At 50.1% G+C, this 21,436-nt stretch overlaps 1 long non-coding RNA gene across 1 annotated transcript in view; it reads left to right on the forward strand.

The window, feature by feature from the left end:
- The window catches only part of LOC119368576, a 31,264-nt gene extending 25,640 nt beyond the window's left edge, over positions 1–5,624 (forward strand). Inside the window, exons 2-3 of the long non-coding RNA XR_005176682.1 lie at positions 5,244–5,288; positions 5,370–5,624. This is a non-coding gene — a long non-coding RNA (uncharacterized LOC119368576). The remainder of the gene's footprint in view (positions 1–5,243; positions 5,289–5,369) is intronic.
- Positions 5,625–21,436: the final 15,812 nt, after the last annotated feature.

The following is a 21,436-nucleotide window of genomic DNA, read 5'->3' on the forward strand; positions in this document are numbered from 1 at the left end:
GTATGAGGGCCCGGTATGATGCTCCGGTGGCATTGCTACCCCCTAGGGCCCCCATCCCGCCTAACCCTGGAGCGGTTGACCACGAGATCTAGCCCTTTGACTTCCCGCGGACGGGCTTTGACCAGTGGACCTCTCCACCCGGTTGTGTCAGGTCGGCCCATAGGGACACCCGGGAGAAACATTCGGGCCAAAACCACAGCTAAATCCACTCCGTGTAGAACCGACGCGGTAGTTTCCCCCCTCCAGGTGCCGCCGGCGGCGCCGTCCGTGTGGGGGGCCACGCACCGGAGACACGTGCCGCCTCTTCGGACATGCCACAACATCACCCGGTTGTGGTAGGTCATCCGATATATATATATATAAACACTTGGGAGCAAAGTCCCCTTCGTATAGACCCGATGCGACTGTTCCCCATTCCAGGTGCCGGCTAGCGGTGGCACCGCTCGTGAGGCGGGTCACACCGCTGTGTACAGAACCGAAAAATAATGTATGTATGCTTATTAACACGTACTATATGTAAGTTAGTCAAATAATAATATTTAAGAAAACATAAAATATAGCTATGAAGAAAAGAAAAAAAAACTAACGAGTGGAGGGGGTGACCGGGAAGTGGATAAGGGAACTATGATAAAAAGATCGATAACGTGGTAAAAAAGAAAAAAAAACTATGAAAAAAATATAGCTATGAAAAAAAGAAAAAAGAAAAAAAGAAGAAAAAAAATATGCCGATGGCAAAGGCGTCGGCATAGCAGCGGCATAGGGCAGATGGCCGGCGCGCCGCGGATCGGTGATGTGGCATCTATGCCGACGGCTGGTGGTGGTCGGTGCGCCTCGGATCGATGACGTGGTAAGGGCATCTATGCCGACGGCCTCCCGCCTCGGCCGTCGGCATAGATCGGACGCCGTTAGCCGCACGGCACGGCGGGATCGCCGGGCCCGCAACTATGACGACGGCCCATATATGCCGACGGCCGCTGTAGGCATAACTTGGGGTAAGCCAACGGCCTTTCTGGGCCGACGGGGGCCGTCGGCATATGTCTGGATAGCCCGACGGCCTGGATATGGCTGTCGGCATAGCCCAGACAAGGCCGACAGGGGCCGTCGGCATAGGGCCCTGTTCCGGTAGTGATAGGCCGTACCTGAGCCTCTCGGAGAGGAAAAAGAACTTTTAGGCTAGGATTGTTATAGCACTAAAAGAACAATCCAGTAGTGATACAGGACAAAGCTTCGTTCTAAAAGAAGCTTATCTACCACACACAAACCTGAGCGTCAAATCAATATTCAAAAAATGAAAAAAATTATATCTGAGCGTCAAATTTCAGGGGGCTGTTCGGCAGTCAACTGCTCCCTGAAATTCAAGGATCTGCCGAGCACCTGTTCCCCCGCTCCTTACTTTTTACCTTCAGCTCCACCAACTCGAGGAGCGAGAGCGTGGAGTCGGAGGGATGCCGAACAGGCCTCAAGGAGAGCACTCACCTCTGGTACGGATGACGTTGGACCAGGATTGCGGTGGTGGCACGTGCTGTCGTCCGGTTGACGGCCAGGCTCCGAGCCGGCAGCACTGCGGGTGTCCCGCTGCGATGACCCGTGAAGGCTTGGACGGTGGCGCTGCAGTATTGAGAGAGAGAGAGAGGAGATAGAGGCAAGATGAGAAGAATTGATGGAGATCGGAAGTGCTGTTCTGCTCCCCCTAGAGATTGGTTTTTGAGGGAATCGGTGGAAATTTTATTGGTTCATTCAGGGAGATGAATCGGTCGAGATTAAATTGGTTCAGGGAGATGAATCGGGGTGGCCGCGTCTGGTGCCTCCACTGCGAGGAGTACTGGAGCCGAGGAACAGGATGGGGAAGTGGCTCTGGCCACCGGCGAGGGAGGCCGGCTGCGGGAGGAGGAGCCAGAGTAGAAAAATCGCGAGGGAGCTTCTCTGGGTCTGACCAGGGGCGTGGGCCGTGTGGAATGATTGGGAACAAATTTTCGTTTTCTTTCAGGGAACGCATGATTTCGTAGTCAAAGCTCACAGGGCCAAATGCTCTATTTGAGTGGGCACGAACCAAAGTTTTAAATAGCGCGCTAAGCATCTTAGCGCCGGACCTCTTTCAAATGCTATAGCGTGCTATAGCGGAGCTATAGCGCGCTATTTAAAATGTTTGTTCATTTGTTTGGACCAAAGTCTCTTAGCGCAAGACCTTTTGTAAACGCTATAGCGTGCTATAGCGGAGCTATAGCGGGCTATTTGAAACAGTGGCACGAACACACACAATCAAGGTTCGAAGAACTTCTACTTCACGCCTTGAGGATTCTATGACGCTCACTCAATGGTGTTGTGGCGATTGCAAGCAATCAATAAACGAGGAAGCCAAATTATGGATCCATGAAGGCTGCATTAGAAGGAAGAGTGGGTGTTGCTATGCCGTTGGCTGGGACTGAGACAGAGAGAGGGGAGCATATGTGACTTGGCTGGATGCTGAGCGTCTGTACGCTGCATGTTGAGTAAATCAAATGGGGGTGAACTTTTTAAGTAGTACTCCCTCCGTGAACTAATATAAGAGATAGTGATCTAAACGCTTTTATATTAGTTTACAGAGGGAGTACTATATAGGATAACAGTTGCAAGTTCTATCGTTTGAGCTCACATCTCAGTTGTGTTCTAACTGGCTCAAGGCCGGCGACACGAAGACGGTCTTTTTTCAGGCGAAGCTGAACTCTAGGCGCATGAAGAATTTCATCCATTGCATACATGCCGCTGGCACTCAGGCAACAAATCACAACGATAAGGCTGCGATCATACACGTCCACTTTTTCTAGCTGCTGGATCAAGAAAAGCAGAGCCCGATCGATCAATTGGGAGGCGATCGGACTGCCAGTGCTGCCATCGGGGGAGGGGGCCTCGACAACCCGTTCACTAAAGAGGAGGTTTGGGTGGCCATCTGTGCCTCTCCGGTGAAGAAGGCGCCAGGACCAGACGAATTCAACGGAACATTCTTCAGAGCATGATGCCAGACGATCAAGGCTGATGTGATGGCCGTGTTCGGCAAGTTCTACCAGGTGGCCAGTGGCGATTTCGCTGCACTCAATCACGCCCTCATCATATTACTGCCAAAGAAAGATGGGGCAGTACAGACGAATGACTTCCAGCCCATCAGTCTCATTCACTCGATGGCAAAATTGATTGCTAAGGTCCTCTCAATTACGCTTGCTGGCGTGCTTGATGAAATCACATCTCGAGCTCAAAGTGCTTTTCAGAAGCGCAAAGGGATCGATGACAGTTTCATGTATGTTCAGAACTCTGTCAGAAGTTTCCAGAGGAGGAAAACGCCGACACTTTTGCTAAAACTGGACATTGCATTGCAAGGGCCTTCGACTCCGTCTCCTGGGTGTACATCATAGTGCTAATGCAGCAGATGGGCTTCCCCGCCCGTTGGAGGGACTGGATTGCTCTGTTGCTTGCATCTTCATCCTCTTCGTGCATGCTCAACGGAGACCTAGGACAGTGCATCTCTCATCAGGGTCTGAGACAGGGCGATCCCTATCCCCTTGCTCTTCATCCCAGCGATCGATTCACTCCATAGGCTCTTGGAGGCAGCCACGCATGCAGGCACCCTCGCGCCACTACTGGCAAGAGCTGCGCGCCTCCGGGTCATGCCCTATGCTGATGACGCAGTAATCTTCGCGAAACCAACGCGCCAAGAAATAGACCCATAGAAATCCTCTGTAGCGCCCATACACTGCCAGGGCATTGATCTCGGCCATGTCCTGCAAAACTTTAGCGGAAATCTAGTTTGGTTCCCTATTAGATACTTAGGGCTGCCCGTCTGCATCAATAGATTTCGGCTCGTCCATCTGCAGTACATCCTCGACCACATCGGTGCGAGGCTGGCGGGCTAGAAGGGACGGCTGATGTGGATCGCCGGGCACCGTGTTCTGGTACGTTGCATGCTCACCACGTTGCCGGCGTTCGCCCTCCCAGTGCTGTGCACCCCCAAGAAATTCTAGAAGGAGGTGACAAGACACGACAATAATTCTTGTTGGCGCAGAACTAGGAAATCACTGGAGTGAAATGCAAGGTCAATTGGCGGCTCGTCACCACACCAATTGACTGCGGCTGGGCTGGCTTTGGATGGCGTGTGGAAACAACCGGAAAGGCCACGGGTGGGCACTAGCTCTCCTTGCGACGACAAGGACAGTGTTCTCTTTGCCGCTGCAATCGCAGTGAGAAGGCCCTTTTTTGGAGTTGCACGTGGCTCGTTAACTAGCCACTGCACCAAAGCTTCCCGACTCTGTTCAAGCACTCAATCAGGAAGAACCGCACGGTCGCGGGGGTGCTAAAGGATGACAGCTGGATCCTTGGCCTGAGGCACGGCAACACGGACGCGATCATCCCTCATGCTATCTCCCTCCTGCACCGCATTCTTGAGGCCAACGTTGTGCTAAAGCCTAAATGAGACCACCGAAGATGAAATCTCCTAGAAGGGTGGCCGGTCAGTACTCAGTACACGGTGAGGGCAGCCTACAACATACAATTTGAAGCACAACCCAGGGGCGAGCTGCAGCATCTGGTGTGGAGGATCTGGGCATCGGGGAAAATCAAGTTCTACCTATGGCTACTCCATCACGACTGTCTCTAGTGCAACGACCGGCTGCAGCGGCGTGGCTTGGAGAACAACTATTTCTGCCAGCTCTGCAACAGAAGCTTGGAGTCCTCGGTGCATCTTCTATGGGAATGCCCAGTTTCCAAGGTGATCTGGTCAAGGGCAGCCTCCTGGAATGGCTGTAGCGCATTATCGCCGGAGACCTGGGCACGCAGCAAGACCACAACGGAGGCAGTCATGGCCATCATCGTTGCTTCACCCCCGTGCGTGAAGAAAGGAATCAAGACCATGGTGGCTCTATTGGCATGGCACATCTGGCAAAAGCGAAACTGCTGCACTTCTCGAGGGAAGATGGCGAGCGCAAAAGACGTGATCGAGGCTTGCCGTAGAGACATATGGAGCAATGGAGATTAGCCGGGGCTAATGGCATAGCGACCCCTTTAGGGGAGATCACATGAGAATTACTTCATAGGCCAATCTAGGGGGCGAGCCTGCTTGCTACGCCACCCTTCTGTTTTCTACACAAGCATTCTGATCACTTGATCAAAAGTTTGTAATTTGTCTTCTGCTAAATCAATGGAAAGCTAGGGTAACTGGATCTCTCAAAAAAATTGTGTTCTAACTAGAAGCCAATTTTCTTTCGTGCCTTCTGCAGATGTGCGTTTTGGTGGATGCCTCTTAGAGATACTCATGGAGCCAGGTGAGTTGCTCGACTCAAAGCATAAGAGAACATGTTTTAATAAGACTTCTAACTACTACATTTTTTTCTCCTCTCTAAAAGGCATATACTCCATATAGATGCCCTCAGGATCCCGGGGCGATGCGTACGAGGGTGAAATGACAAGTGAAGGGAGTCGAGGACACATAAGGGAAAGAGAAGGGATCAACAAACAGGGCTATGCCTTTTACTCCACGTAATTTGTGGCACTGATATTCTATCTGATTCATGTAATTTGTGTGTGTACAGAGATGAACACGTGTGCTACGATGGTAATTTTTGTATGTACTCAATTTGGTAGTCACAAGGCTTATGGTTTTGCAGCTTGAGATTTACGTAAACCAATAAATCAAACGGTTCTACATATTGAGATTTGTGTAAATTTATGATTTTTATGTAGTGTAATGCTATCTACTGATCCGATTTTGACCTGTGGAGTAACCGTTTGTTCCTACAAGATGAATTTCTCCTTTTTTTTGCGTCTTGTTTTGTGTCACAAGGCGGACCTTGATACGTCTTCAACGTATCTATAACTTTTTATTGTTCCATGCTATTATATTATCGGTTTTGGATGTTTTATATGCATTAATATGCTATTTATATTATTTTTGGGACTAACCTATTAACCTAGAGCCCAGTGCCAGTTTCTGTTTTCCCCTTGTTTTTGAGCTTTGTAGAGAAGGAATAGCAAACGGAGTTCAAATGGAATAAAACCTTCGCGATGATTTATCTTGGACCAGAAGACACCCAAGAGACTTGGAGATCATGTCGGAAGAGTCACGGGGCGGCCACAAGGGGGGAGGGTGCGCCCAAGGGGGTAGGGCGCGCCCCCTGCCTTGTGGGCCCCACGTGACTCCACCGACCTACTTCTTCGCCCTATATTTTCACACATACACCCAAACCACCAAAAGCATCCACGAAAACACTTTTAGACCGCCGCAACCTTCTGTACTCGTGACATCCCATCTAAGGGCCTTTTCCGGCATCCTGTCGGAGGGGGATTCGATCACGGAGGGCTTCTATATCAACTCTATTGCCCTTCCGATGAAGCGTGAGTAGTTTACCTCAGACCTACGGGTCCATAGCTAGTAGCTAGATGCCTTCTTCTCTCTCTTTGATTCTCAATACCTTGTTCTCATCTATGTTCTTGGAGATCTGTCGTGGTTCTAAGTCTGACAGTAGAGTGGGGGGTAGGTATAGAGAGGCAAGGTCCTAGCTATGGAGAGGTTGTAAACACAAGGGATGTACGAGTTCAGGCCCTTCTCGGAAGAAGTAAAAGCCCTACGTCTCGGAGCCCAGAGGCGGTCGAGTGGATTATATGTATATGAGTTACAGGGTGCCGAACCCTTCTGCCTGTGGAGGGGGGTGGCTTATATAGAGTGCGCCAGGACCCCAGCCAGCCCACGTAATGAAGGGTTTAAGGTGTATTTAGTCTGGGGCGTTACTGGTAACGTCCCACATAAAGTGTCTTAACTATCATAAAGTCTACTTAACTACAGGCCGTTGCAGTGCAGAGTGCCTTTTGACCTCCTGGTAGTCGAGTGAGTCTTCGTGGTCGAGTCCTTCAAGTCAGTCGAGTGAATCCCTCGTTGGTCGACTGGAAGGTGACCTCTTCTAAGGGTGTCCTTGGGCAGGGTACTTAGATCAGGTCTGTGACCCTACCTTAGGTACATGACCCCATCATTAGCCCCCGAATGGATTGAGGCTTTGAGTGACGGAGGAGTTGATGCTGTTTCCGATTGACCTTTGCACACTGGTCGTGCGTTGTCCTGAATCCAGAGAATCTCTTCGTTGATAGTGAGCAACTCGCCTTCAGTCGACTCGATCCATTCTTTTCTTTCGTCGAGTGATCTTTCGGGCTTCGTCGATTTCCGAGCAACGGATCGCAGGAAATCCCGCGCCTGACAGACTGATCTGCCGTTAGCGGATTCCGCGGGATGCGAAATTTGGGGAAACGCGCGAAGCGGAGCGGCCTGCGGCGTTCGGATGGGACGGGACATAGACGCCTCGATTCTCGCGCCGCTTTCTTCGCCACGTATCTCGCCCGTGTAACAGTTCCAGGATATGATTAGATCTACCGGGTCCACCTGTCATCCACTCGGAAGGGATCTTATAAATGCGCCCGGCGGGGGTTTTTTGAACAGTGCTTCAGCATTCTCTCTCTCTGCCTCCTTCGTCTCTGCACAACGCGCTCGCTCTTGCCCCCGCACCACTTCTCCTCACGCGCCCCGCCGGAAGCCATGGTCAAGGAGAAGACGGCGGCGCTGGAGCGCGCGAAGAAGGTGTCGGCGACGGAGAAGGCGAAGGGGAGATCCACCAGCCGCGGTGGGTCTTCGTCCAGATCCCGCCTGCCGAAAGGCTGGGTCCAGGGAGATTGGATCCAGTCGACCATCACGGAGAAGGACCTCCTCGACATGGCCAACGAGGGCCTGATCCCCCATGGAGCTGCGAGGCTTCCGGGGAAAGAGTGGCAGCCCCAGCCGGAAGAGGGTGAGTGCGTGCTTCTGGCTACCCATGTCGACCGCGGATTCTCTTTGCCGCCGAGCGTTTTCTTCCGTGGTTTCTTGAACTTTTTTGGAGCGCAACTCCACCACTTCACCCCGAATTCTATCGCCTATCTTGCCGCGTTTGTGTCCATGTGCGAGAGTTTTCTGGGCTGTCGACCGCACTGGGGCTTGTTCAAGCACATATTCACATGTCGCTCTCAAACTGTGAAGAAGGCGAGTCCAGGCGACGAAAGAACCCGAGTGGTCCAAATGTGTGGAGGTCTGGGGATCCAGGTGAGAAACAAGAGCACCTTCCCAGCTATGACATTTCCCGAGTCAGTCAGAGGCTGGCAGTCGACCTGGTTCTACTGCCAGGACGAGTCGACACTGGGGCAGTCGAGTGGGCTCCCTCCATTTACCATGGACCGAGTGAACAAGCCCTCCTCCCTGAAGCTGATTCCGGAGGAGAAAGCTGACGTGAAGATGTTGATGGAGCGCGTAGTTCAGTTGGTTCGGGAGGGAGTGACGGGCATGGATCTCCTGGAAGTTTTCCTTAGGCGCCGAATCCAGCCTCTTCAGTTCCGGAGCCACTGCATGTGGTTGTACTGTGGGACTGAGGACGTGACTCGGGTTAACCCAGAAACAGTCGACGATGCCACTCTGGAAAGGTGGATGGCCGCTGTTACTGGGAACAAGGATAACCCTCGCGGAGCCAGAAGGATTCCTCCACTCGACTGCCACAGTGACCCAAACAAGGTATGTCTGCTCCACTTCCCATTGTATTTTTGTCGTATTTATTTCTGTTTTCTCTGTCGATCGGTCGACTGATCTTTGTCTTGTTGTCCATCAGGCCCTCACTGAACTGTACTCAATGCCCAACGGAGCGCAGGCTCCGACTGAGGAGGGAGAAGCGAGCAGGGGCGAGAGTCAGGAGGAGGAGTGGGACTCGGACGCCGCCGAGGCCGATGATGATGACGATGACGATGATGATGATGACGATGAGGACGGCGAAGAGGAGGAGGAGGAGGAGGTCGCACCACCGCGCTCGGAAAGGCGGTCGAAACTTGTTCATGACCCTGCGACTGAATGCGGCGAGGGGGTCGCGACTGTTACTCAGTCGACCAAGCGCCCCCGGACCACCTCTCCGGTGCCGACTGAAAAGGCGCCGAAGCAGCCCAGGGCGGCCCCGTCGAAGCCGACCAAGCACCTGCCGAAGATGAAGGTGTCCATCCCCACCATATCAGGGTAATCATATTGCTTACGTCTTCTTGTTTTGTGTGAACTTTATCTCTGGTTGGCGCTGGAGTTAGTCGACTGACTCTTTGGAGTTGCAGTGCTGCTACTTCTGAGACCTCAGCCCGGGCTGACGACCATGCGATGGAGGACGCAGCAACCTCAAAACCTGGTATTATACTCTTAACACCGTTTCTAGTCGACTGACTCATGATCTCTAATTCTGATTCTTTTCTGTAGCTCCATCCAATGTTGTTATCACTCTCCCTGATGACGATGAAGATGAGGAACCACTAAAGCACAGAATGAGAAGGAAAGCGTCTGCCAGCAGGGTGCCCCAGGATGTGACGGTGCCTGAGACTCTGGTCGCGGAGGAGGAGAACACCACTCGACACACTGTGTCCTTCGTAGATCCGCTGACGAGTGCTCCGCAGCCCTCCCTCTTCACGACGCACCAAGTCCCAGAGGACCAAGCTGGCGCCGCGAAGGAGGCGATACGCCAGGCAGGAATCATGATGGAGCAGTTGAAGACCATCCGGGATGCGAGCCAGGCAGCTTATGACGCCAGTTCCGCCCTTCAAAGGAATGTTCAGGTCAGTCGACCACCACTTGTTCTGTTAGGATATGCTATCAAAAAACTTTTTTTCCAGAATTTATAGTAGTCACCCATTGGGTGTGTTGATTTAAACTCCGTGTTAGCGGGGGCACGCTGAGTGCACCCGCTGGGTGTAGTCCCCAAGGCTAAGGTCGACTGCTGACAGTCGGCCTTAGGCTTTATAATTTCAGTCTCTCCGTCATTCGACTGCGGCGAATGGATTTTACAAACCGGTGGGGGCACGCTGAGTGCACCCACTGGGTGTATTCCCCGACACTGTGGTCGACTGCTGGCAGTCGGTTATAGTCTTAGAGAATACATCTTGTTTTTTTTTTAGGTCGACTAGTCGACTCTGTCTTCAAATAGGATTAGTGGGGGCACGCTGAGTGCACCCACTGGGTGTAGTCCCCAAGGCTAAGGTCGACTGCTGGCAGTCGGCCTTAGGCTTTATAATTTCAGTCTCTCCGTCATTCGACTAAGGCGACTGGGTTTCACAAACCGGTCGACTGGTCGACTCTGTCTTCGACTGGTCGATTAGTGGGGGCACGCTGAGTGCACCCACTGGGTGTAGTCCCCGAGACTACGGTCGAATGCTCGTATTCGGCTGTAGTCTTAGAAACGCGTGATTTTTCCTTTTTCACTCGGAAGTGAATTATATTTGACATTTTAGTCGATTGGTTCTTCGCAGAACTCCTGTGATCTTGTGGCTCGCTACTCTGAGCTGGAAAACAAGCACATTCAGCTCGAGCCGAATTTGAAGCTGGTTCAGGAGAATCTGACTAAGGCAAAGGAGGAGACCGAAGGTATGTTTGGTGAGACCTTGACGACTGCTTTTTCCCTTTATTTGTTTCAAAATCTGATCTTGCTGTAACTTGCAGGTAAGGTGAGGGAGGCCGAACGGAAGAAGGACCTTGAACTAGCTGAGAAGATCAAGCTTGTTGACGAGAAGTTAGCTTCAGTCGCCAAGCTTGAGCAAGAAAATGCCAATCTGAAAGCTGCTCTTGGGAAGAAAAAAGATCTGGAGGCCTTCCTGAATGGTCTTGCCAAGAAGCTGTTTCTTATGCTTGAAGGTAAATCTCTATGCTCGGCGATCATTTCCAACCGTGGTTTTTCCATTCGACCATTGCCTTGACTCGGTGATCATCCTTGCAAAATTTTGTCAAAACTTTGAAGAAGAAACTAGCCGGCTGGAACCAAACCTTGACCCCGTCAATTCTCCGATGGACGACGAAGCTGCCATGAATGTTTTCCGACTGGAGTCCCGTGTTGCAGCTGTCGTGGACTATCTTGCAAGGCTGAAGGTCGCCACATCTCGCATCGACTCGACGCTCTGGCCCGGGGAGACTCTTCAGAATGACCTCGAGTCGCTGATGGCTCGCTTGAACACGATCCCTGGTCGAGTGCAGGAGTGGAAAAAAATCCTCGGCTCGGTGTGGTGCAGATGTTGCTCTGTGTCTGGCCCGAGTTCACTGCAAAGATGCGCGAGAAGACAAGCTGGCGGCCCTCCGGGTGGCCAACACCAAGAAACACGACTTCAGGTCCTTTATGGAAACTTTCCTTGCGGCTGCCACTCGGATCGCAGATTGAATTGATCTTGATGAGTTTGTTGCACCTTCCAGCCCTCCACAGGAGGGGTAAAAAACTTCTTCTAAGCTCGACGCTTTAAATTTGCCTCAGTATGCCGAGTGGAATTGTAACCGATAAACCTTAACGGGCTTAGCGCCTGAGCACTTCCGGTTCCTTTAGGTATCGATCCGAACTTGAATTTGTCGTTTGAATATGATTGCTCTTGGCTCGAAATGTCTTTTGCAGGTTCAAAGCAGGGCGCTTACTGCAATCAACTTATTCCTTAATCCACTTAGGTGAGCGCTGGGCTGCAGCTAAGCCTCCGAGTGGAAGTCTGGCTTATCACTCGGAAGGATTTTCATAACTTAGGCGAGCACTGGGCTGCAGCTAAGCCCTCGAGTGAGAGGTTTGCCCTTCACTCGGTAGGATTTCGATAACTTAGGCGAGCACTGGGCTGCAGCTAAGCCCCCGATGAGAGGTTTGCTCTTCACTCGGTAGGATTTTTATATCTTAGGCGAGCACTGGGCTGCAGCTAAGCCCCCGAGTGAGAGGTTTGCTCTTCACTCGGTAGGATTTTCATAACTTAGGCGAGCACTGGGCTGCAGCTAAGCCCCCGAGTGAGAGGTTTGCTCTTCACTCGGTAGGATTTTTATATCTTAGGCGAGCACAGGGCTGCAGCTAAGCCCCCGAGTGAGAGGTTTGCTCTTCACTCGGTGGGATTTTGATAACTTAGGCGAGTACTTGGACTGCAGCTAAGCCTCCAAGTGGAAGTCTGGCTTACCACTCGGTAAGATTTTCATAACTTAGGCGAGTACTTGGACTGCAGCTAAGCCTCCGAGTGAGAGGTTTGCTCTTCACTCGGTAGGATTTCGGTAACTTAGGCGAGTACTTGGACTGCAGCTAAGCCTCCGAGTGGAAGTCTGGCTTACCACTCGGTAGGATTTTGATAACTTAGGCGAAACAGATTCGCAGCTAAGCCTCCGAGTGGGAGTCTGGCTCACCACTCGGTAGGATTTTTTATAACTTAGGCGAAACGGATTCGCAGCTAAGCCTCCGAGTGGGAGTCTGGCTCACCACTCGGTAGGATTTTTTACAAACTTAGGCGGAACGGATTCGCGGCTAAGTCACCCACTGAGGGGGGATTTTATTGGACAAAATAAAAAGTGACAAAAATTATGGAGGAACTATGACACTATTATTTTGAGGTCCATGAACTACAGAAGTACTTTATTGCAACTCATCCGAGTGATAAAACTTAAGTGTAAAATGGGCGGAGTAGTTCCGTGTTCCAAGCTCGGGGCTCGTCGATATTATGCTCGACGTTGTAAAGCCGGTACGCCCCGTTGTGAAGAACTTTGGTGACGATGAAGGGTCCTTCCCAAGAAGGAGCAAGCTTGTGTTGTTTCTTCTGATCCACTCGGAGAACTAAATCTCCTTCTTGGAAGGCTCGACCTCTCACATTTCTGGCGTGGAAACGACGCAAATCTTGTTGGTAGATGGTCGACCGGATCAGAGCCATCTCCCTTTCTTCCTCTAAAAGGTCGACTGCGTCCTGCCGCGCTTGTTCAGCTTCTGCTTCGTTGTAGATTTCAACTCGAGGAGCATTGTGGAGAAGATCACTCGGCAAGACTGCTTCAGCTCCGTAGACCAAGAAGAATGGAGTTCTTCCGGTCGACCGATTAGGTGTGGTCCGCAGTCCCCAAAGCACTGAGGGAAGTTCGTCGACCCAAGCTCCAGCTGCATGCTTGAGATCACGCATCAGTCGGGGTTTCAATCCCTTGAGAATCAGGCCATTGGCTCGCTCCGCTTGTCCATTCGACTGCGGATGGGCGACTGAAGCGTAGTCGACTCGTGTGCCTTGAGAGTTACAGGAATCTCTGAATTCCTTCGAGTCAAAGTTCGACCCATTATCCGTAATGATGCTGTGAGGGACTCCATATCTGAATATTAGTTCCCTGATGAAGCTAACAGCAGTACCGGCGTCAAGGTTCTTGATTGGTTTAGCCTCAATCCACTTGGTGAACTTGTCGACTGCCACCAGCACATGCGTGAAGCCACTTCGCCCTGTTCTCAAAGGACCGACCATGTCCAACCCCCATACTGCGAAAGGCCAGACGAGTGGAATGGTCTTCAGGGCTGATGCAGGCTTGTGCGACATATTCGAGTAAAACTGACATCCCTCGCACTTATCTACTATCTCCTTTGCCATCTCATTCGCCTTTGGCCAGTAAAATCCGGCTCGGTATGCTTTGGCCACGATAGTCCGAGAGGACGCATGATGACCGCAGGTCCCCGAGTGAATATCATTAAGGATGATTCGACCTTCTTCTGGCATTATGCACTTCTGACCAACTCCAGTCGCGCTTTCTCTGTATAACTGTCCTTTGATTACGGTAAAGGCCTTAGATCGACGGACGATCTGTCGAGCCTCTTCCTCATCCTCCGGGAGCTCTTTTCTCAGGATATATGCGATATATGGAACTGTCCAATCGGGAATGACCACCAAGATCTCCATAACCAAGTCGACTACTGCTGGGACTTCAACCTCAGTCGGATCTGTGGCACTCTTGGGCTGTGGAGCTTCTTCGGTGAAAGGATCTTCTTTGACTGACGGAGTGTGTATATGCTCCAAGAACACACCACTCGGAATGGCTTCTCTCTTGGAACCTATTTTTGCTAGATCATCAGCTGCTTGATTTTTCAGTCGGGGTATATGATGGAGCTCCAACCCCTCGAACTTCTTTTCCAGCTTCCTCACTGCACTGCAGTATCCATTCATGGCTGGGCTTCTCACATCCCACTCCTTCATCACTTGGTTGACCACTAAATCCGAGTCGCCATAGACCATCAGGCGACGGACGCCGAGTGAAATGGCCATGCGCAACCCATATAAGAGGGCCTCATATTCTGCCTCATTGTTGGAGGAATCAAAGTGAATCTGGAGCACATATCTGAGCTTATCTCCTCTGGGGGAAACCAGGACAACCCCAGCACCGGAACCATTCAACATCTTAGAGCCATCAAAGAACATGGTCCAATGCTCCGAGTGAACTTCAGTCGGCTGCTGCTGTTCAATCCACTCGGCGAGGAAATCTGCTATTGCCTGGGACTTAATGGCTTCTTTGCCTCAAACTTGATATCAAGGGGAAGAAGTTCAATCGCCCATTTAGCCACTCGACCAGTTGCATCTCTGTTGTGCAAAATCTCTGATAGTGGAGCATCGCTGACGACTGTGATGGAGTGATCAGAGAAATAATGAGCAACCTTCTTTGTGGTCATGTATATTCCATACACAAGCTTCTGATAATGAGGATATCTCTGCTTGGATGGAGTCAAGACTTCAGACAAATAATACACTGGGCGCTGAACTTTGAGAGCTTTTCCTTCTTCTTCCCGCTCGACCGTAAGCACAGTACTGACGACTTGTCCTGTGGCTGCGATATAGAGCAACAGGCTCTTTGCTGATTGGAGCAGCGAGCACCGGCTGGGTGGAGAGCAGAGCTTTTAGCTCGGCAAATGCTGCATCAGCTTCTGGAGTCCACTCGAACTTGTCTGCCTTCTTCATCAGTCGGTAAAGAGGCAATGCCTTTTCACCGAGTCGTGAGATGAATCGACTTAATGCGGCCAAGCATCCAGTAAGCTTCTGGACATCGTGCACTCGCACAGGGCGTTTCATTCGGAGAATAGTGCCGATCTTCTCTGGATTAGCGTCGATTCCTCGTTCGGAAACGAGAAAACCGAGTAACTTGCCACCAGGAACTCCAAATGTGCACTTTGATGGATTGAGCTTGATATCATACCTTCGGAGGTTGGCAAATGTTTCGGCGAGGTCAGCGAGCAGGTCGGAACCTTTTCGTGACTTGACGACGATATCATCCATGTACGCTTCCACATTCCGACTGATTTGAGTGAGTAGACACTTCTGAATCATTCGCATAAATGTGGCTTCGGCATTCTTGAGGCCGAATGGCATGGTGATATAGCAGAAGCACCCGAATGGAGTGATGAAAGCTGTTTTTACCTCGTCGGGTCCGTACAAACGGATCTGGTGGTACCCGGAGTAGGCGTCTAGAAAAGACAGTCTCTCGCATCCCGCGGTCGAGTCAACAATTTGATCTATGCGAGGGAGAGGAAAATGATCTTTCGGGCAGGCCCGGTTGATGTGCTTGAAATCAATGCACATTCGGAGTGATTTGTCTTTCTTAGGAACCATGACGACATTAGCGAGCCACTCGGAGTGGTATATCTCTCGGATAAATCCTGCCGCCAACAGTCGAGCCACTTCCTCACCAATGGCTTTTCTCTTCTGGACGGCGGACCGCCGAAGATGCTCTTTAACTGGTTTTGCAGATGAGTCGACTCTTAGGCGATGCTCAGCCAGTCCCCTGGGAACACCTGGCATGTCAGCGGGCTTCCATGCAAAAATGTCCCAGTTCTCACGGAGGAACTGGATGAGCGCTTCTTCCTATTTTGGGTCGAGTGTTGTGGAGATGTGGGTCGGAGCTGCATCGGGGTCGGTCGGGTGAATGTGAACAGGCTTCGTCTCACCGGACGACTGAAATGCAGACTCTGTGGCGGGTTTCTTGGATCGCAGCAAGTCACTCGGATCTGCGTTTTGCTTGTATTCTTCGAACTCGACTGCTGTCACCTGGGAATCAGCAATCTTTGAGCCTTTCTGGAAGCACTCTTCTGCCTTTTTCCGATCACCGGTGACAGTGATCACTCCTTTGGGGCCGGGCATCTTCAATTTGAGGTACACGTAACATGGTCGAGCCATGAACCGTGCATAAGCTGGTCTCCCCAAAATGGCATGATATGCACTCTGAAAATCCACGACCTCGAACGTCAACTTCTCTTTGCGAAAATGTTTCGAATCACCAAACACCACGTCCAGAGCTATTTGGCCGAGTGACTCGGCTTTCTTTCCTGGTATAACTCCATGAAAGCTCATGTTACTGGTGCTCAGTCGGGACATCGGAATGCCCATTCCTTTCAGTGTGTCTGCATACAGCAAATTCAGCCCACTACCACCGTCCATAAGCACTTTCGTCAGTCGAGTGCGTTCAACAACTGGATCGACCACCAAAGCTTGCCTCCCAGGGGTGGCAATATGAGTCGGGTGATCAGATTGGTCGAAGGTGATGGGTGTTTGGGACCATTTCAGATAATTTGCTTTTGCTGGGGCAACCATGTTCACCTCACGGTTAATAACTTTCAATCGACTCTTGCTCTCCACATCTGCAAAGATCATCAGAGTAGAGTTGATATGCGGATATCCTTCCTCACTGTCCTCCTTGTCTTCGGCCTTGTCCGACTCCTTCTCCTTGTTATTGGACTGTTTTCCTTGAAACTGCTGGATCAGGAGTCGACATTGGCGAGTGGTGTGCTTCGGGTAGATGATATTCCCCTCTTCGTCTTTCTTCGTGTGGATGTGACACGGCATATCCATCACGTTGTTCCCTTCTTTATCCTTTACCTTCTTAGGGTTCCAGGATCCTTTTGGTTTCCCTTTAAACTTTCCCTGAGTCATGGCCAGAGCCTCTCCAGGAGCTGCCGGTTCAGCCTTCCGCTTCTGTTTCCGACTGGTGTTTCCCTTTTCCGACTGACTCGGCTTGTGCTTGCCGCTTCGGAGTCGGTCTTCTTCTTCGCCGTTGGCGTACTTGGTAGCAATCTCCATCATCCGACTCAAGGTCATGTCACCGGTTCGACCAAACTTCAAACTCAATTCTTTGTTCTTGACGCCATCTTTAAAGGCGCAGACTGCCTGATGATCAGACACATTCTCCACAGTATGCTGCAAAGTGATCCATCTCTGAATATACTCTCTGAGAGTCTCATTGGTCTTCTGCACGCAGACTTGCAACTCCGTCAGTCCAGCTGGTCGCTTGCAAGTTCCTTCAAACGTTCTGATGAACACTCGGGACAAATCTTCCCAAGTGTAAATGCTGCTAGGAGGTAATCGAGTCAACCATGCCCTGGCAGAACCTTCCAGCATGAGGGGCAAATGCTTCATGGCCACCTTGTCGTTCCCACCACCAATCTGAACCGCCACTCGGTAGTCCTCAAGCCAAGTTTCAGGCTTAGACTCACCAGTGAACTTGCTGACTCATGTTGCCAACCTGAAATTGGGAGGGATAACTGCGGCTCTGATAGCTCTGCTGAAACATTCAGGACCAGAAACATGCACTCGACTGCTTGTGGGTGCATCTCTGTCGAGTCCACCTCGATGGGCTCTGTCCCGGTCGACCAAACCTTGCACGATAATGGATCGCGCGTCAAAGCCTGGTTCTCTGGGGTCGACTGGAACTCTTCGCCCCGTACTGAGCTGACGTCTGTCATCTTGCTGCCGAGGAGCGTAAGACCCACCCCTCGGAGGGGAATTGGGCACTCGGCGCCTATCATCTCGGTCGAGTCGGTCACCATATTGGTCTCGCCGATTCTCGCGCCCTTCACGCCGCGGAGGCGATCTGGGACTGTGAGCCGACTGAACCGTATTCGCAGCGACGGATCGACTGTGAATTCTGTTGCGCGACTGCGACACGGCCGAATTCTGATCTCCTGCTGCCCGGAGCAGATCCCTGATCTGCATCAAGCCTCTGCCAGCTTCCGACTGAGAGGGCTGGATGGACTCTGCTATACGGGTCGCAGCTGCCAAATTCTGGATTGGGGTTCTATATACCTGAGTCGGCGGGAAGAGTTGACGTCGACTGGTGTCGGGAACTCGTTGCCGCGCGCGCTCGTCGAGTGCTCGCTGAAGATTCTCCAGTCGAGTGCGTTCGGCCAAATTGGCCAAACGTGCCTCCTCCAAGGCGCGAGTCTCGGGGGTTTCTCCTGCGATGGGAGTACGCAGGACATCCACGATCCTGCGGTGAAGTTCTTCTCTTTGCAGAGAGTCGAGTGGCTCGGGCTGGTACTCTTCGTGGTCTCGTGCGGGGTCGCCTCCATCGCCTGCTCCACCATCACGGGCGAAGCTAGGGGGACTGCGGGGCCCGTCGACCATCATGATTTCCGCCGCTGGATCACTGCTATTGCAGTCGGATGCGGTCTCTACGGAGCCAGTCGACAGATCGAACAGGCCTTAGAGAGATTCATCGGGCTCGATTGCCGCAACTTGGGTGGTGGCCGTCTGGCGAGCCACCGCGTGCCTCACCCACCACTGAATCCTTGACCGGCCCGAGCGCTTGCGCTGGCGGGAGACCGGGAGGGTGGTCGATGGGGATGTCGACCGATACGGGGTCGACGGTTGCCGCAGCAGAACACCGCGGACACATGCGCGAAAATGCGTCGCACCGCGGACGGGGAGCGCATCAACGTCGAGTAGAGCCTCCTGGAGCCAGGCGGAGTCGTCGGCGATGAAGGTGAGAGCGCCGAGACGGATCTCTCGACCCTCGACCAAAACTCCAGCAGCCACCATGATGAAAGTACTCGGAAGAAACGCAACTTCTCCACAAAATTGCTAAAAACACCTGCCCCACGGTGGGCGCCAACTGTCGTGGTTCTAAGTCTGACAGTAGAGTGGGGGTAGGTATAGAGAGGCAAGGTCCTAGCTATGGAGAGGTTGTAAACACAAGGGATGTACGAGTTCAGGCCCTTCTCGGAAGAAGTAAAAGCCCTACGTCTCGGAGCCCAGAGGCGGTCGAGTGGATTATATGTATATGAGTTACAGGGTGCCGAACCCTTCTGCCTGTGGAGGGGGGTGGCTTATATAGAGTGCGCCAGGACCCCAGCCAGCCCACGTAATGAAGGGTTTAAGGTGTATTTAGTCCGGGGCGTTACTGGTAACGTCCCACATAAAGTGTCTTAACTATCATAAAGTCTACTTAACTACAGGCCGTTGCAGTGCAGAGTGCCTTTTGACCTCCTGGTAGTCGAGTGAGTCTTCGTGGTCGCGTCCTTCAAGTCAGTCGAGTGAATCCCTCGTTGGTCGACTGGAAGGTGACCTCTTCTAAGGGTGTCCTTGGGCAGGGTACTTAGATCAGGTCTGTGACCCTACCCTAGGTACATGACCCCATCAAGATCCATCCGATGTAATCTTCTTTTGCGGTGTGTTTGTCGAGATCCGATGAATTGTGGATTTATGGTCAGCTTATCTATGAATATTATTTGAATCTTCTCTAAATTCTTATATGCATGATTTGGTATCTTTGTAATTCTCTTCGAACTATCGATTTAGTTCGGCCAAGTAGATTAGTTTTTCTTGCAATGGGAGAAGTGCTTAGCTTTGGGTTCAATCTTGCGGTGTCCTTTCTCAGTGACAGTAGGGGCAGCAAGGCACGCATTGTATTGTTTCCATCGAGGATAAAAAGATGGGGTTTACATCATATTGCTTGAGTTTATTCCTCTACATCATGTCATCTCACTTAATGCGTTACTCTGTTCTTCATGAACTTAATACTCTAGATGCAGGAACGAGTCGGTCGATGTGTGGAGTAATAGTAGTAGATGCAGAATCGCTTCGGTCTACTTGACACGGACGTGATGCCTATATTTCATAATCATTGCCTTAGATATTGTCATAACTTTGCGCTTTTCTATCAGTTGCTCGACAGTAATTTGTTCACCCACCATATTACTTGCCATCTTGAGAGAAGTCTCTAGTGAAACCTATGGCCCCCTGGTCTATTTTCCATCACATAAGTTTCCGATCTACTATTTTGCAATCTTTTACTTTCAGATCTATAAACAAAAAAATGTTTACTTTATCTTTTGTTTAGTTTCATCTATCTCTATTAGATCTCACTTTTGCAATTGCAAGTAACCGTGAAGGGATTGACAACCCCTTTATCGCATTGGGTGCAAGTTGTTTGATTACTTGTGCAGATATTGGTGATTTGTGTGTTGTCTCCTACTGAATTGATACCTTGGTTCTCTAACTGAGGGAAATACTCATCTCTACTTTGCTGCATCACCCTTTCCTCTTCAAGGGAAAAACCAACGCAAGTTCAAGAAGTAGCAGGAAGAATTTCTGGCGCCGTTGCCGGGGATATCTACACCAAGTCAAGACATACCAAGTACCCGTCATAAAACTCTCATCTCTTGCTTACATTATTTGCAATTCGCCTCTCGTTTTCCTCTCCCCCACTTATAAAACGAATTTTGAAAAGATTCACCCTTTTATTCGCGCTACTTCCGTTCATCTTTTCGTTTGCCTTTATGTCTTGCTTGTTCGCTTGGTATAGTTGTGTATTTATTGAAAATCATAAACCAAAAAGTTTATGGATCCTCATCCACTTACTAATCTTTTTAAGACATCCAATTATGATGAACCAATTACTAGTGAGTTTTGTGCACTAGATTATCTTTATGAAGTTTTGCTTGAAATTCGTGAATCTGGAAATTGTGATGAAGTCTTGAAAGAAGAAAATTATAAAGTGATTCATGATAGTGCTTTGAATGAAAAGCATGATTGCAATGATGTTATTATAAATTCCATTAATGTTAATTATGCAAAACCCTATGCTTGGGGATGCTTGTTTTGCTATGTCCACTACTTGTTGCAATGATCATGATTGGGGTGATGCTTCTTATGATCTTGAAAATTTATTTAAGCCCCGTCATGAATATGAGATTGATAATAGTGTTTGCAATAATATTGAAAGTGGGTTTGGAAGAGTGTCAACTTTAGATCCCCCATATTTGGAGAATGTTCAATCTTATGAAAATTTTGATAAAAGTGGGTTTGGAGAGGTCATGACTTTAGTTAATGATAATCCCACTATTTTGGAAGAGTGCCAACTTTGCATACATGTGGATCATGAAGAGAATATTTTATGTGATAGCTATATTGATTTGTATATGATCCCACATGCAATTATTATGAGAGAGAGAAATATTGTGGTAGAAATTTTCATGTTACTAAATTACCTCTCATTATGTTGAGATTGCTATTGTTTCTTTTTTCTTCCTTGCATATGCTAGATCTTGCTTGTCTTGCTAATTCGTTTCCTATAAAATTTCTATGCATAGGAAGTATGTTAGACTTAAGTGTGTTTGTCACATGTTTTATGATGCTCTATTTGTGCTTCGATTCTTGTCTTTCATGTGAGCATCTTTAAAATTATCAATGCCTAGCTAAAAGGCTTTAAAGAAAAGTGCTTGTTGGGAGACAACCCAATATTTTTCCTTGCTGTTTTTGAATAAATAATTCATCTAGCCTCTTGTTAGATGTGGTTTTGTATTTTAATTAGTGTTTGTGCCAAGTAACACCTTTGGGATGGCTTACGGTGATAGTAGTTTTGATCTTGCTGAAA

This window comes from Triticum dicoccoides, chromosome 2B (assembly GCF_002162155.2).
Source record: "Triticum dicoccoides isolate Atlit2015 ecotype Zavitan chromosome 2B, WEW_v2.0, whole genome shotgun sequence".
Taxonomy (NCBI): Eukaryota; Viridiplantae; Streptophyta; class Magnoliopsida; order Poales; family Poaceae; genus Triticum; species Triticum dicoccoides.